A 15,751-nucleotide genomic window follows, 5' to 3' on the forward strand; every position below is an offset into this window, starting at 1 on the left:
GTCTTCACTTGGTTCTTCCATTTGAAGGAAAATGTATAGAGTAGTTTCTCCATTATGTAATCCTTCAATGGTCCTCAAGTCATCACCAACTCGTTCTTGAATCGTGCAAACAAGAGCTTGAAGTGATTCTTGAATTCTCCTAGCACGCGCTCTTGTAATTGGACCACTGGGTATTTGCATGACCTGAGCACTAGAAGTTTGAGCAGCCTTGAGCCCTTCCTCATTAGTCCCCTTCTCTTAAAGGCGATTTGTCCCCAAATCAAACTCATCGTCTGCATGAAAAGGACTCAAGTCAGATACATTAAAAGTAGCATGTACCCCATACTCACCTGGAAGTTCAAGTTTGTAGGCATTGTCATTTATACGCTCCAGGACTTGGAATGGACCATCTCCCGTGGAAGTAGCTTACTACGCCGTTTGACTGGGAACCTCTCTTTACGCATGTGTATCCATACCCAATCGCCAGGCTCAAAGACCATCTTGCGGCGCCCCTTGTTGGCACTTTGGATGTATTGAAGTGTACGCTTCTCGATGTTGGCCCGCACCTTAGTGTGTAACTCACGTACATATGCAGCCTTGGTCTTACCATCCAAGTTAACTCTCTCATGAACAGGTAAAGGAGTTAAATCCAAAGGTGTGAGAGGGTTAAAACCATACACAATTTCAAACGGCGAATAACGTGTAGCAGAATGGACAGTGCGATTGTATGCAAATTCCACATGTGGTAAGCAATCTTCCCAAGATTTAATGTTCTTTTTAATAACTGCGCGCAATAGGGTAGATAAAGTCCTATTAACCACTTCGGTTTGACCATCAGTTTGTGGGTGGCTAGAAGTAGAAAATAGCAATTTAGTACCTAGTTTACACCACAAAGTTTTCCAAAAATAGCTAAGGAATTTGGCGTCCCTATCAGAAACAATAGTGCGTGGCATGCCATGTAATCTAACTATCTCACGAAAGAATAAATCTGCAACATGCTTAGCATCATCTGTTTTAAGACAAGGAATAAAATGGGCCATTTTGGAGAAGCGGTCAACTACCACATAGATTGAATCATGTCCTTTTCTAGTTCTAGGTAGTCCAAGCACAAAATCCATTGACAGATCAACCCATGGTTCCTGTGGAATTGGCAAAGGTGTATAGAGACCATAAGGGTGTACCTTTGATTTTGCTTGGTGACAAGTCACGCACCTTTCGATGTGTCGTTCCACGTCACTCCTCATGCGTGGCCAGAAGAAATGTTCTTGGAGAATCATTAAGGTCTTGGCAATGCCGAAGTGTCCCATTAGCCCTCCTCCATGAGATTCTCTTACTAGGAGTGTGCGTATGGAGCTCTTGGGAATGCAAAGCCTGTCCTTATAGTATAAGAACCCTTGAGAGATGAAATAATGCTCACGAGAGTGTCGTGGCAAGGATGAAAAAATCTCACCAAAATCTGAGTCAGTTGCATAAAGGTCTTTAAGAAATTCAAAACCAAGCAACTTAGCATCTAATGTAGTGATAAATGTATGCCTTCGCGAGAGTGCATCAGCCACTACATTCGTCTTACCTGTCTTGTATTTGATCACAAAGGTAAAACTGTCAATGAAGGTAATCCATCGTGCATGTCGCTTACTTAACTTGTCTTGAGACTTGATATGCTTGAGTGACTCATGATCTGTGTGCAAGACAAACTCACGAGGGCGAAGGTAATGTTGCCATGTTTGTAGAGCTCGCACTAAGGCCATTAGTTCCTTATCATAGGTTGAGTAATTTAGAGCAGCTCCATTCAACTTCTCGCTAAAGTAGGCAACCGGGCGACCCTCTTGGAGTAAAACAGCTCCAATACCTATACCAGAAGCATCACACTCTACTTCAAAAGCTTTGTCAAAATTAGGTAAACTAAGAACGGGTGCATGTGTGAGCTTGTGTTTAAGTAATTGGAAAGACTTAGCTTGTTCCTCTCCCCAATGAAATTGCACATCTTTCTTGACAATCGACGTAAGTGGGGCAGCAATTGTGCTAAAGTCCTTGACAAAACGCCTATAGAAGCTTGCCAAGCCATGGAAGCTTCGCACCTCACTTACATTGGTAGGGGTTGGCCATTCACTAATAGCCTTCACCTTTTCTTGATCAACATGAATTCCCTGCTCACTAACAACATATCCTAGGAAAACCAATTGATTTGTGCAAAAGGTACACTTCTTAAGGTTAGCGTAGAGGCTTGCCTTGCGAAGTGCATCGAGGATCATTTGTAAATGCACAACATGCTCATATAGAGTCTTACTATAGATCAAAATGTCATCAAAGTAAACGACCACAAATTTACCAATGAAAGAGCGTAAAACATGATTCATGAGTCTCATAAAAGTACTTGGTGCATTGGTTAGCCCAAAAGGCATGACCAACCACTCAAAAAGTCCATGTTTTGTCTTAAATGCAGTTTTCCATTCATCTCCTTCTTTCATACGAATTTGATGGTAACCACTTTTCAAATCAATCTTAGTAAAAATGATAGCACCATGTAATTCATCAAGCATGTCATCCAAACGAGGTATGGGATGGCGGTACTTTACCGTGATGGCATTAATTGCCCTACAATCAGTACACATTCTCCATCCTCCATCTTTCTTTGGAACAAGTAGAACTGGTACAGCACAAGGGCTTAGACTCTCCTGAATCCAACCCTTACTAAGCAACTACTCCACTTGTCGTTGTTTCTCCTTGGTTTCCTCAGGATTGGTCCTATATGGTGCCTTGTTTGGAAGGGAAGATCCAGGAATGAAATCAATTTGATGTTCAATTCCCCTTAATGGAGGCAAACTAGTAGGTATATCCTCAGGAAAGACATCTTGATACTCCTGTAAGAGGTTAGTAATAATACTAGGCAAAGAAGCATCAAGAGCATTAGTGAGTAAGGATTCCTTGCCAAATAAAATAAATAAAATCTGATTAGAATGCAAGGTCTGTCTCACATTTTTCACCTTGGCAAGCATGCTGGGTTTTCTCTCCTGTGTGGGCTCTAAGGCCGAATGAGAGTGATCCAACTTGCTTGAAGAAGGGTCGGCCGTCACTAATTTCTTAGCTTTGGCGTTGTCCTTCTTGGTGGTAGTATGCAAGTCATACTCTTTTTGTAGACTAACTTGATCCTCATGCACTTGTTGAGGTGTAAGAGGTGCAAGTGTAATCTTTTTACAATTATGTATGAAAGAGTATTTGTTCAAGAAACCATCAAAAGTGACTCTTTTGTCAAATTGCCAAGGATGCCCTAAGAGTATATGTGCAGCTTGCATTGGTACTACATCACACATAACATCATCTTCATACCTATCAATGCGAAAAGTAACCAAAACTTGTTTATGAACACGTACCTCTCCACTGTTGTTTAACCACTGAAGCTTGTAGGGACGGGGGTGCTCACTAGTTGGCAAGTTTAGTTTCTCCACCATCAATGCACTAGCAACATTAGTGCAACTTCCGGGGTCAATCACCAAGCTGCATACCTTGTTGGTCACATGGCACCTAGTGTAAAAGATGTTGTCACGTTGAAGCTCATCTTTACTAGCTTGAGTAGCTAGGGCCCTTCTTGCTACCAATCCAACTTTGTCTTGAGTTGGAATGTGACGACCCCACTTCTCCCAAGGGCGAACCCAAGGGTATCGGCGGGCCGCCTGCCTAGCTCGCGCCAGGACTCAAAACTTAAAGTTTGAAAGAGCACTAAAAACAATATATACAACCCCAAAAGAGTTATAATTACATTCTCCAAAAGTATCGAGTCAAACCACCAAAACAAAAAAAAACAAACATCCTAACTGTTCAACTATTACAAGCCAATCTTACTATACTAGTATACGAGCCAAAAGTCCCCGCGTCGGCCCCTGCTAAGGAAAACAAAAGGAATGGGGTAAGCTATATGCTTAGTAAGTAAACAGGGGTGAAAGCATAAATTTCACGTAACAGTTACACATTTAGAGTAAAGCAAAAGCAGAAAAGTAACATCACATAATAAGGATACAGATGGCTCCAAAGCCAAGTCATGTGCCATGCGTGATCTCCTGCCGACACTCCGTCGACTGCAAATAATGGTCCGTAGAACTTCACTTGTACACCCACCGACACCTTATCACCCTCACTGGCCAGTCACCTCACAAACTTGCCCGGGCGAACGAAATCACAAACTTGAGCTTGAGTCACAAGCTCGGGTCACAAACTTGGTCACCTTCTCGGTGAACCGGATTTACAAAATTGGTTCATAACATGAACCTACAAACTTGGTGACCTCAGACTAAGTTGGACTGCTTTCGACCAAGCCCTAACCGGCTCGAATAGTCCAACCAGGTCAAGAGTTCGCCCCAAACTCACAACTTCACAAAAGTATTCAAAATCACAAACTTTGCAAACTTCACAAACTTTATACGAAAGTCGGCCCGAGCCACTAGCTCAAGGGTTTTGGTTCCAAAAGGTTCATATACATATGCCAAGTACAATTATACATCCAAATTAGGGTTTAGGTCGAGTGCGATAAAGTACACCCTCGTCTAAGTGCCCTTTTCACATATCTCAAACACATAGCAAAGAAAACACACCAAACTGGCCTGAATACTTACTCAAAATACCAAAAGTAGTACAAGATTGCTTCGCGCGTGATCGCTAGTAGTGGGCCCCACCGGCTCCGCCTAGCTCACCACTATCTGAAATACAAGATTTTATCACTTATGTCACAAACGGCTACGAACCGATCCAAAACAAGTAAAACGGCAAAATTGGCACACGTAATTTGCGGAAACGGCAAAAAGGGGCGCACGCGCGCGCGCGGAACGGCAAACGGAAACGGCCACAACTGCCATCTCAAACCGTTTTGGTCAAAAGTTAGGCTAGGAGTATCGGATCAAGGTACATGAGGTACCGTTGCGAAGCTAAGAGGAAGGGCTACAACTTCCCTTTAGACATCTCAACCCAGATCTCAATAGGTATAGGTCAAAAATGCACGAAATAGTGCCAGCTGTTTCATTGCGGTTTACCACACAGGCCCTGTTTGCAAGGCCATAACTCACGGCTCAGGAATCGAAATCAAGAAATTCCAGAGGCGTTAGAAAGCTGAAATATAAGGTTAAAACTTTGATGTTTTGGCCAAGACTTGAATCCACTCAGAACAGAACGAAAATCGAGTGCCAAGGTACCCGTCAGAACTGTCCAGATACAAGGCAGTTCTGACGAGCGATATTGTTTTGATCATAACAGGGGCTACGGAACTCGGATTTCGGCGTACTTTATACCGTTTCGAAGCTAAGATCAAGATCTAAATTTCTTATGAAGGGATCAGCACCCAGTTCGTACGGGATCAAAACCGAAAAATCACGGGCAGAAGCTGAAATTCAAAACGTACACAAACCAATGTCTAAAACAGGCCTGAGGGTTTTGTCTATAACTCAGAATACGCTAACTTGTTTGACCTGAAATTTTACAGGCATACTCAGGACTCAAGGGGCTACATTTCCTAAGAAGGCACCAAAACCCAAATCAGAAGTAATCCCAACCAAAATAGCCAATTACTGAAGCAGTTTTCAAGTTCGGGTAAAAACAGGACAGCAAGGGTAATTCCGTCTTTTCATGAGCTACGCTACTCCGATTGGCCTGAAATTTTACAGGAACCTCAAACACATCAATATATACAACTTTAATGAAGACAATACATTCCAGTTCTCATCCTAACTAGGTCAAATTTACCAAAACAACCCAAGATTTTCCAGTTCAAAGTGTACTGCAGCAGTCCTGACTTATGCAGTCATATCTCAGCACCTACAACTCCAATTGAAGTGATTCCAAAGCCATTGGAAAGCTAAAATACAAGGCTATAAATGTTAAGAAGACATCAACAACCAAATCAGTAGTATTCCTGGTCAAAACAACCAATTACAGAAGCTGATTATCATTCTCGGATAGAAACAGGGCAGCAGGGGTATTTCGGTCTTTTCACAGGCTACGTTGCTCCGATTGGGCTGAAATTTTACAGACAACTACCAAACATCATTCTCTACAACTTTTATGTTTTGTGCTAAGGCCAATTCGGCCTCTAACCTGGTCGAACAGAAACGGACAGAAAGGGGAAAAATGAAACCTTAAACTGGAATTTCCATAATACTACTTCCAACTATGAAATATACTCATAAACTACCAAAACTACAACTTTCAACCACTAATTACCAATTAATTGAAGTAAAGAAGAGGTTCTTGGTAAAATACCTTGAAAACTCAAGAAAAATGGTAGCTTAGGCTTTGTCCTCCAAAAATCCTTCCATAAACACCTTGGAAACTACATGGAAAGCAAGTTTTATGGAGTAGTTTGCAAATTAATCGGTTAAAACTCAAAATTTGGACAAGAAATTGAAGTGGAAGATGAAGGGATTTTCTCTCTTTTCTCTCTCTCTAATTCAGCCAAGGAAGACAAGAAAATGAATGAATTTTGGTCAATTTTTTGATTTATTGGTAAAGTTGGTCCAAAGGTCAAAGTCCAACCCAATCACAAAGTGGCACTTGTCACTATAATTATTTCATGCCTAACTTTTTGTCTCTCTCACACTAATCCATTTGATACCAATAAATATCTCATCACACCCGGTAATTTAAACCCGGTATTCAAAACTTAACCTAGTTGGCCGAATTTTTCCGAACTTTTCGCACTAGTGGGTCCCACATCCGACATACGTTCTTAATGTCTCAAAAACTAACCGATACTAGAAAAATCATCTAAAACGTATATTCACTCAATAAAATTATCTGGGGAATTTTCTAATAAAGAAAATGTGGAAAAGACGGGCGATAAACAAAACTCCATTTAAGCTTTCTAATATTGTAACACTAGAGGTTTGCTAATCCAGAGTTTACTAACCATTTTCAAACTTGTTAAACCTCTGTAAACTATAACGAATCCTATTTTTTTCTTGTGCCAAAACACACACTAGAATACCGCATAAACTAGGGTTTTATCGTAAGCAAAGTTAGGGTGTTCAATCTTGGCCGAGATTAGGGTTTCTCCTTAGCCCTAAAACCTTAATTTAACCGTACAAATAATGAATAACCCTAATCTCAACGTACGAACGGACTAGGTCCTCACAATCTCCCCCACTTAAAAGAATTTCGTCCTCGAAATTCCAACTTGCACTAATCAGATCAAATAATCCTCAAAAGCAGTCAAGTACACAACAGGTAATTCCTCAAAAGTTCAACCACACGAGTAGTAGCCGGTCTACAACCACACAAGTACTCAAATAAGTTCAAAAGCCGGGTTCAAACAAATAAGCTCAAAAGATTATACTCAAATATACATATTTTTACAAAGTCACACTAAAAATATACAAGTTATCCGACATCCGGTTGGTACAAAATCCATTATTTACGTGAGCACTACGGCTCCAAAAATGTAGTCAATCACCGGGTAACAAATGAAACCAGGCATACTGGTTACAACAAAATAACATGGCAGATATAACAAAATAAACATATCAGATAGTCAAAAGGAAAACCCATCAACGGCCCTACGCGCCTCCCCTACGGAACCTACCTAATCCACTAGCACCGCCCCGGCAGCCCTAGGGTGCAAACCTAAAGAATAGGTCCAAATAGCTAACTTCAATATTAAGTAAGAACCAAATCGATTCACACTGGGACTGGCCATCTCCAAGTGCAATCAACTCAATCCCCACTTTGCCTTATGGAAAAAAAATACAAAAGTCAATATCAAAATCTTAGCATTCAATATTTACCTTAATAGCCAAGTATCCCACAGTCCGGCATCCTAAACTTCAAGCCTAGGATACACTACAGAGATCGGAAGCCTAAGCTCTGATACCAACTGTGACGACCCCACTTCTCCCAAGGGCGAACCCAAGGGTATCGGCGGGCCGCCTGCCTAGCTCGCGCCAGGACTCAAAACTTAAAGTTTGAAAGAGCACTAAAAACAATATATACAACCCCAAAAGAGTTATAATTACATTCTCCAAAAGTATCGAGTCAAACCACCAAAACAAAAAAAAACAAACATCCTAACTGTTCAACTATTACAAGCCAATCTTACTATACTAGTATACGAGCCAAAAGTCCCCGCGTCGGCCCCTGCTAAGGAAAACAAAAGGAATGGGGTAAGCTATATGCTTAGTAAGTAAACAGGGGTGAAAGCATAAATTTCACGTAACAGTTACACATTTAGAGTAAAGCAAAAGCAGAAAAGTAACATCACATAATAAGGATACAGATGGCTCCAAAGCCAAGTCATGTGCCATGCGTGATCTCCTGCCGACACTCCGTCGACTGCAAATAATGGTCCGTAGAACTTCACTTGTACACCCACCGACACCTTATCACCCTCACTGGCCAGTCACCTCACAAACTTGCCCGGGCGAACGAAATCACAAACTTGAGCTTGAGTCACAAGCTCGGGTCACAAACTTGGTCACCTTCTCGGTGAACCGGATTTACAAAATTGGTTCATAACATGAACCTACAAACTTGGTGACCTCAGACTAAGTTGGACTGCTTTCGACCAAGCCCTAACCGGCTCGAATAGTCCAACCAGGTCAAGAGTTCGCCCCAAACTCACAACTTCACAAAAGTATTCAAAATCACAAACTTTGCAAACTTCACAAACTTTATACGAAAGTCGCCCCGAGCCACTAGCTCAAGGGTTTTGGTTCCAAAAGGTTCATATACATATGCCAAGTACAATTATACATCCAAATTAGGGTTTAGGTCGAGTGCGATAAAGTACACCCTCGTCTAAGTGCCCTTTTCACATATCTCAAACACATAGCAAAGAAAACACACCAAACTGGCCTGAATACTTACTCAAAATACCAAAAGTAGTACAAGATTGCTTCGCGCGTGATCGCTAGTAGTGGGCCCCACCGGCTCCGCCTAGCTCACCACTATCTGAAATACAAGATTTTATCACTTATGTCACAAACGGCTACGAACCGATCCAAAACAAGTAAAACGGCAAAATTGGCACACGTAATTTGCGGAAACGGCAAAAAGGGGCGCACGCGCGCGCGCGGAACGGCAAACGGAAACGGCCACAACTGCCATCTCAAACCGTTTTGGTCAAAAGTTAGGCTAGGAGTATCGGATCAAGGTACATGAGGTACCGTTGCGAAGCTAAGAGGAAGGGCTACAACTTCCCTTTAGACATCTCAACCCAGATCTCAATAGGTATAGGTCAAAAATGCACGAAATTGTGCCAGCTGTTTCATTGCGGTTTACCACACAGGCCCTGTTTGCAAGGCCATAACTCACGGCTCAGGAATCGAAATCAAGAAATTCCAGAGGCGTTAGAAAGCTGAAATATAAGGTTAAAACTTTGATGTTTTGGCCAAGACTTGAATCCACTCAGAACAGAACGAAAATCGAGTGCCAAGGTACCCGTCAGAACTGTCCAGATACAAGGCAGTTCTGACGAGCGATATTGTTTTGATCATAACAGGGGCTACGGAACTCGGATTTCGGCGTACTTTATACCGTTTCGAAGCTAAGATCAAGATCTAAATTTCTTATGAAGGGATCAGCACCCAGTTCGTACGGGATCAAAACCGAAAAATCACGGGCAGAAGCTGAAATTCAAAACGTACACAAACCAATGTCTAAAACAGGCCTGAGGGTTTTGTCTATAACTCAGAATACGCTAACTTGTTTGACCTGAAATTTTACAGGCATACTCAGGACTCAAGGGGCTACATTTCCTAAGAAGGCACCAAAACCCAAATCAGAAGTAATCCCAACCAAAATAGCCAATTACTGAAGCAGTTTTCAAGTTCGGGTAAAAACAGGACAGCAAGGGTAATTCCGTCTTTTCATGAGCTACGCTACTCCGATTGGCCTGAAATTTTACAGGAACCTCAAACACATCAATATATACAACTTTAATGAAGACAATACATTCCAGTTCTCATCCTAACTAGGTCAAATTTACCAAAACAACCCAAGATTTTCCAGTTCAAAGTGTACTGCAGCAGTCCTGACTTATGCAGTCATATCTCAGCACCTACAACTCCAATTGAAGTGATTCCAAAGCCATTGGAAAGCTAAAATACAAGGCTATAAATGTTAAGAAGACATCAACAACCAAATCAGTAGTATTCCTGGTCAAAACAACCAATTACAGAAGCTGATTATCATTCTCGGATAGAAACAGGGCAGCAGGGGTATTTCGGTCTTTTCACAGGCTACGTTGCTCCGATTGGGCTGAAATTTTACAGACAACTACCAAACATCATTCTCTACAACTTTTATGTTTTGTGCTAAGGCCAATTCGGCCTCTAACCTGGTCGAACAGAAACGGACAGAAAGGGGAAAAATGAAACCTTAAACTGGAATTTCCATAATACTACTTCCAACTATGAAATATACTCATAAACTACCAAAACTACAACTTTCAACCACTAATTACCAATTAATTGAAGTAAAGAAGAGGTTCTTGGTAAAATACCTTGAAAACTCAAGAAAAATGGTAGCTTAGGCTTTGTCCTCCAAAAATCCTTCCATAAACACCTTGGAAACTACATGGAAAGCAAGTTTTATGGAGTAGTTTGCAAATTAATCGGTTAAAACTCAAAATTTGGACAAGAAATTGAAGTGGAAGATGAAGGGATTTTCTCTCTTTTCTCTCTCTCTAATTCAGCCAAGGAAGACAAGAAAATGAATGAATTTTGGTCAATTTTTTGATTTATTGGTAAAGTTGGTCCAAAGGTCAAAGTCCAACCCAATCACAAAGTGGCACTTGTCACTATAATTATTTCATGCCTAACTTTTTGTCTCTCTCACACTAATCCATTTGATACCAATAAATATCTCATCACACCCGGTAATTTAAACCCGGTATTCAAAACTTAACCTAGTTGGCCGAATTTTTCCGAACTTTTCGCACTAGTGGGTCCCACATCCGACATACGTTCTTAATGTCTCAAAAACTAACCGATACTAGAAAAATCATCTAAAACGTATATTCACTCAATAAAATTATCTGGGGAATTTTCTAATAAAGAAAATGTGGAAAAGACGGGCGATAAACAAAACTCCATTTAAGCTTTCTAATATTGTAACACTAGAGGTTTGCTAATCCAGAGTTTACTAACCATTTTCAAACTTGTTAAACCTCTGTAAACTATAACGAATCCTATTTTTTTCTTGTGCCAAAACACACACTAGAATACCGCATAAACTAGGGTTTTATCGTAAGCAAAGTTAGGGTGTTCAATCTTGGCCGAGATTAGGGTTTCTCCTTAGCCCTAAAACCTTAATTTAACCGTACAAATAATGAATAACCCTAATCTCAACGTACGAACGGACTAGGTCCTCACAATCTCCCCCACTTAAAAGAATTTCGTCCTCGAAATTCCAACTTGCACTAATCAGATCAAATAATCCTCAAAAGCAGTCAAGTACACAACAGGTAATTCCTCAAAAGTTCAACCACACGAGTAGTAGCCGGTCTACAACCACACAAGTACTCAAATAAGTTCAAAAGCCGGGTTCAAACAAATAAGCTCAAAAGATTATACTCAAATATACATATTTTTACAAAGTCACACTAAAAATATACAAGTTATCCGACATCCGGTTGGTGCAAAATCCATTATTTACGTGAGCACTACGGCTCCAAAAATGTAGTCAATCACCGGGTAACAAATGAAACCAGGCATACTGGTTACAACAAAATAACATGGCAGATATAACAAAATAAACATATCAGATAGTCAAAAGGAAAACCCATCAACGGCCCTACGCGCCTCCCCTACGGAACCTACCTAATCCACTAGCACCGCCCCGGCAGCCCTAGGGTGCAAACCTAAAGAATAGGTCCAAATAGCTAACTTCAATATTAAGTAAGAACCAAATCGATTCACACTGGGACTGGCCATCTCCAAGTGCAATCAACTCAATCCCCACTTTGCCTTATGGAAAAAAAATACAAAAGTCAATATCAAAATCTTAGCATTCAATATTTACCTTAATAGCCAAGTATCCCACAGTCCGGCATCCTAAACTTCAAGCCTAGGATACACTACAGAGATCGGAAGCCTAAGCTCTGATACCAACTGTGACGACCCCACTTCTCCCAAGGGCGAACCCAAGGGTATCGGCGGGCCGCCTGCCTAGCTCGCGCCAGGACTCAAAACTTAAAGTTTGAAAGAGCACTAAAAACAATATATACAACCCCAAAAGAGTTATAATTACATTCTCCAAAAGTATCGAGTCAAACCACCAAAACAAAAAAAAACAAACATCCTAACTGTTCAACTATTACAAGCCAATCTTACTATACTAGTATACGAGCCAAAAGTCCCCGCGTCGGCCCCTGCTAAGGAAAACAAAAGGAATGGGGTAAGCTATATGCTTAGTAAGTAAACAGGGGTGAAAGCATAAATTTCACGTAACAGTTACACATTTAGAGTAAAGCAAAAGCAGAAAAGTAACATCACATAATAAGGATACAGATGGCTCCAAAGCCAAGTCATGTGCCATGCGTGATCTCCTGCCGACACTCCGTCGACTGCAAATAATGGTCCGTAGAACTTCACTTGTACACCCACCGACACCTTATCACCCTCACTGGCCAGTCACCTCACAAACTTGCCCGGGCGAACGAAATCACAAACTTGAGCTTGAGTCACAAGCTCGGGTCACAAACTTGGTCACCTTCTCGGTGAACCGGATTTACAAAATTGGTTCATAACATGAACCTACAAACTTGGTGACCTCAGACTAAGTTGGACTGCTTTCGACCAAGCCCTAACCGGCTCGAATAGTCCAACCAGGTCAAGAGTTCGCCCCAAACTCACAACTTCACAAAAGTATTCAAAATCACAAACTTTGCAAACTTCACAAACTTTATACGAAAGTCGCCCCGAGCCACTAGCTCAAGGGTTTTGGTTCCAAAAGGTTCATATACATATGCCAAGTACAATTATACATCCAAATTAGGGTTTAGGTCGAGTGCGATAAAGTACACCCTCGTCTAAGTGCCCTTTTCACATATCTCAAACACATAGCAAAGAAAACACACCAAACTGGCCTGAATACTTACTCAAAATACCAAAAGTAGTACAAGATTGCTTCGCGCGTGATCGCTAGTAGTGGGCCCCACCGGCTCCGCCTAGCTCACCACTATCTGAAATACAAGATTTTATCACTTATGTCACAAACGGCTACGAACCGATCCAAAACAAGTAAAACGGCAAAATTGGCACACGTAATTTGCGGAAACGGCAAAAAGGGGCGCACGCGCGCGCGCGGAACGGCAAACGGAAACGGCCACAACTGCCATCTCAAACCGTTTTGGTCAAAAGTTAGGCTAGGAGTATCGGATCAAGGTACATGAGGTACCGTTGCGAAGCTAAGAGGAAGGGCTACAACTTCCCTTTAGACATCTCAACCCAGATCTCAATAGGTATAGGTCAAAAATGCACGAAATAGTGCCAGCTGTTTCATTGCGGTTTACCACACAGGCCCTGTTTGCAAGGCCATAACTCACGGCTCAGGAATCGAAATCAAGAAATTCCAGAGGCGTTAGAAAGCTGAAATATAAGGTTAAAACTTTGATGTTTTGGCCAAGACTTGAATCCACTCAGAACAGAACGAAAATCGAGTGCCAAGGTACCCGTCAGAACTGTCCAGATACAAGGCAGTTCTGACGAGCGATATTGTTTTGATCATAACAGGGGCTACGGAACTCGGATTTCGGCGTACTTTATACCGTTTCGAAGCTAAGATCAAGATCTAAATTTCTTATGAAGGGATCAGCACCCAGTTCGTACGGGATCAAAACCGAAAAATCACGGGCAGAAGCTGAAATTCAAAACGTACACAAACCAATGTCTAAAACAGGCCTGAGGGTTTTGTCTATAACTCAGAATACGCTAACTTGTTTGACCTGAAATTTTACAGGCATACTCAGGACTCAAGGGGCTACATTTCCTAAGAAGGCACCAAAACCCAAATCAGAAGTAATCCCAACCAAAATAGCCAATTACTGAAGCAGTTTTCAAGTTCGGGTAAAAACAGGACAGCAAGGGTAATTCCGTCTTTTCATGAGCTACGCTACTCCGATTGGCCTGAAATTTTACAGGAACCTCAAACACATCAATATATACAACTTTAATGAAGACAATACATTCCAGTTCTCATCCTAACTAGGTCAAATTTACCAAAACAACCCAAGATTTTCCAGTTCAAAGTGTACTGCAGCAGTCCTGACTTATGCAGTCATATCTCAGCACCTACAACTCCAATTGAAGTGATTCCAAAGCCATTGGAAAGCTAAAATACAAGGCTATAAATGTTAAGAAGACATCAACAACCAAATCAGTAGTATTCCTGGTCAAAACAACCAATTACAGAAGCTGATTATCATTCTCGGATAGAAACAGGGCAGCAGGGGTATTTCGGTCTTTTCACAGGCTACGTTGCTCCGATTGGGCTGAAATTTTACAGACAACTACCAAACAGCATTCTCTACAACTTTTATGTTTTGTGCTAAGGCCAATTCGGCCTCTAACCTGGTCGAACAGAAACGGACAGAAAGGGGAAAAATGAAACCTTAAACTGGAATTTCCATAATACTACTTCCAACTATGAAATATACTCATAAACTACCAAAACTACAACTTTCAACCACTAATTACCAATTAATTGAAGTAAAGAAGAGGTTCTTGGTAAAATACCTTGAAAACTCAAGAAAAATGGTAGCTTAGGCTTTGTCCTCCAAAAATCCTTCCATAAACACCTTGGAAACTACATGGAAAGCAAGTTTTATGGAGTAGTTTGCAAATTAATCGGTTAAAACTCAAAATTTGGACAAGAAATTGAAGTGGAAGATGAAGGGATTTTCTCTCTTTTCTCTCTCTCTAATTCAGCCAAGGAAGACAAGAAAATGAATGAATTTTGGTCAATTTTTTGATTTATTGGTAAAGTTGGTCCAAAGGTCAAAGTCCAACCCAATCACAAAGTGGCACTTGTCACTATAATTATTTCATGCCTAACTTTTTGTCTCTCTCACACTAATCCATTTGATACCAATAAATATCTCATCACACCCGGTAATTTAAACCCGGTATTCAAAACTTAACCTAGTTGGCCGAATTTTTCCGAACTTTTCGCACTAGTGGGTCCCACATCCGACATACGTTCTTAATGTCTCAAAAACTAACCGATACTAGAAAAATCATCTAAAACGTATATTCACTCAATAAAATTATCTGGGGAATGTTCTAATAAAGAAAATGTGGAAAAGACGGGCGATAAACAAAACTCCATTTAAGCTTTCTAATATTGTAACACTAGAGGTTTGCTAATCCAGAGTTTACTAACCATTTTCAAACTTGTTAAACCTCTGTAAACTATAACGAATCCTATTTTTTTCTTGTGCCAAAACACACACTAGAATACCGCATAAACTAGGGTTTTATCGTAAGCAAAGTTAGGGTGTTCAATCTTGGCCGAGATTAGGGTTTCTCCTTAGCCCTAAAACCTTAATTTAACCGTACAAATAATGAATAACCCTAATCTCAACGTACGAACGGACTAGGTCCTCACATGGAACTTCCTCTATCTCATCTTCCTCTTCAACCAAGGGAGGCATGTCTTTGTAATCCTCCTCTTCATCATCAGTGACAATGTCTCCATTTGGTAGGACAAGCATGGTCCTTGGGTTTGGACATTGGCTTGCAATATGCCCAACTCCTTGACACCTCCAACATTTGGTGTCACGATTCCTAGGTTTTGG

At 41.0% G+C, this 15,751-nt stretch overlaps 3 long non-coding RNA genes across 3 annotated transcripts; all 3 read right to left on the reverse strand.

Moving 5' to 3' along the window:
• Positions 1-3,704: 3,704 nt before the first annotated feature.
• On the reverse strand, positions 3,705-6,409 carry LOC140038705 (uncharacterized). The gene is made up of 3 exons (XR_011842271.1): positions 6,223-6,409; positions 4,587-4,670; positions 3,705-3,860 (listed from the first exon to the last, which is right to left on the reverse strand). It is a non-coding gene; the product is annotated as an uncharacterized lncRNA (long non-coding RNA).
• Positions 6,410-7,939: 1,530 nt separating this feature from the next.
• Positions 7,940-10,647, reverse strand: LOC140038706 (uncharacterized). The gene is made up of 3 exons (XR_011842272.1): positions 10,457-10,647; positions 8,821-8,904; positions 7,940-8,094 (listed from the first exon to the last, which is right to left on the reverse strand). It is a non-coding gene; the product is annotated as an uncharacterized lncRNA (long non-coding RNA).
• Positions 10,648-12,172: 1,525 nt separating this feature from the next.
• LOC140038707 (uncharacterized) lies at positions 12,173-14,877 on the reverse strand. The gene is made up of 3 exons (XR_011842273.1): positions 14,691-14,877; positions 13,055-13,138; positions 12,173-12,328 (listed from the first exon to the last, which is right to left on the reverse strand). It is a non-coding gene; the product is annotated as an uncharacterized lncRNA (long non-coding RNA).
• Between the last annotated feature and the right edge of the window lie 874 nt (positions 14,878-15,751).

The sequence above is a fragment of the Coffea arabica genome, chromosome 3e, assembly GCF_036785885.1.
Source record: "Coffea arabica cultivar ET-39 chromosome 3e, Coffea Arabica ET-39 HiFi, whole genome shotgun sequence".
In the NCBI taxonomy this organism is placed as follows: Eukaryota; Viridiplantae; Streptophyta; class Magnoliopsida; order Gentianales; family Rubiaceae; genus Coffea; species Coffea arabica.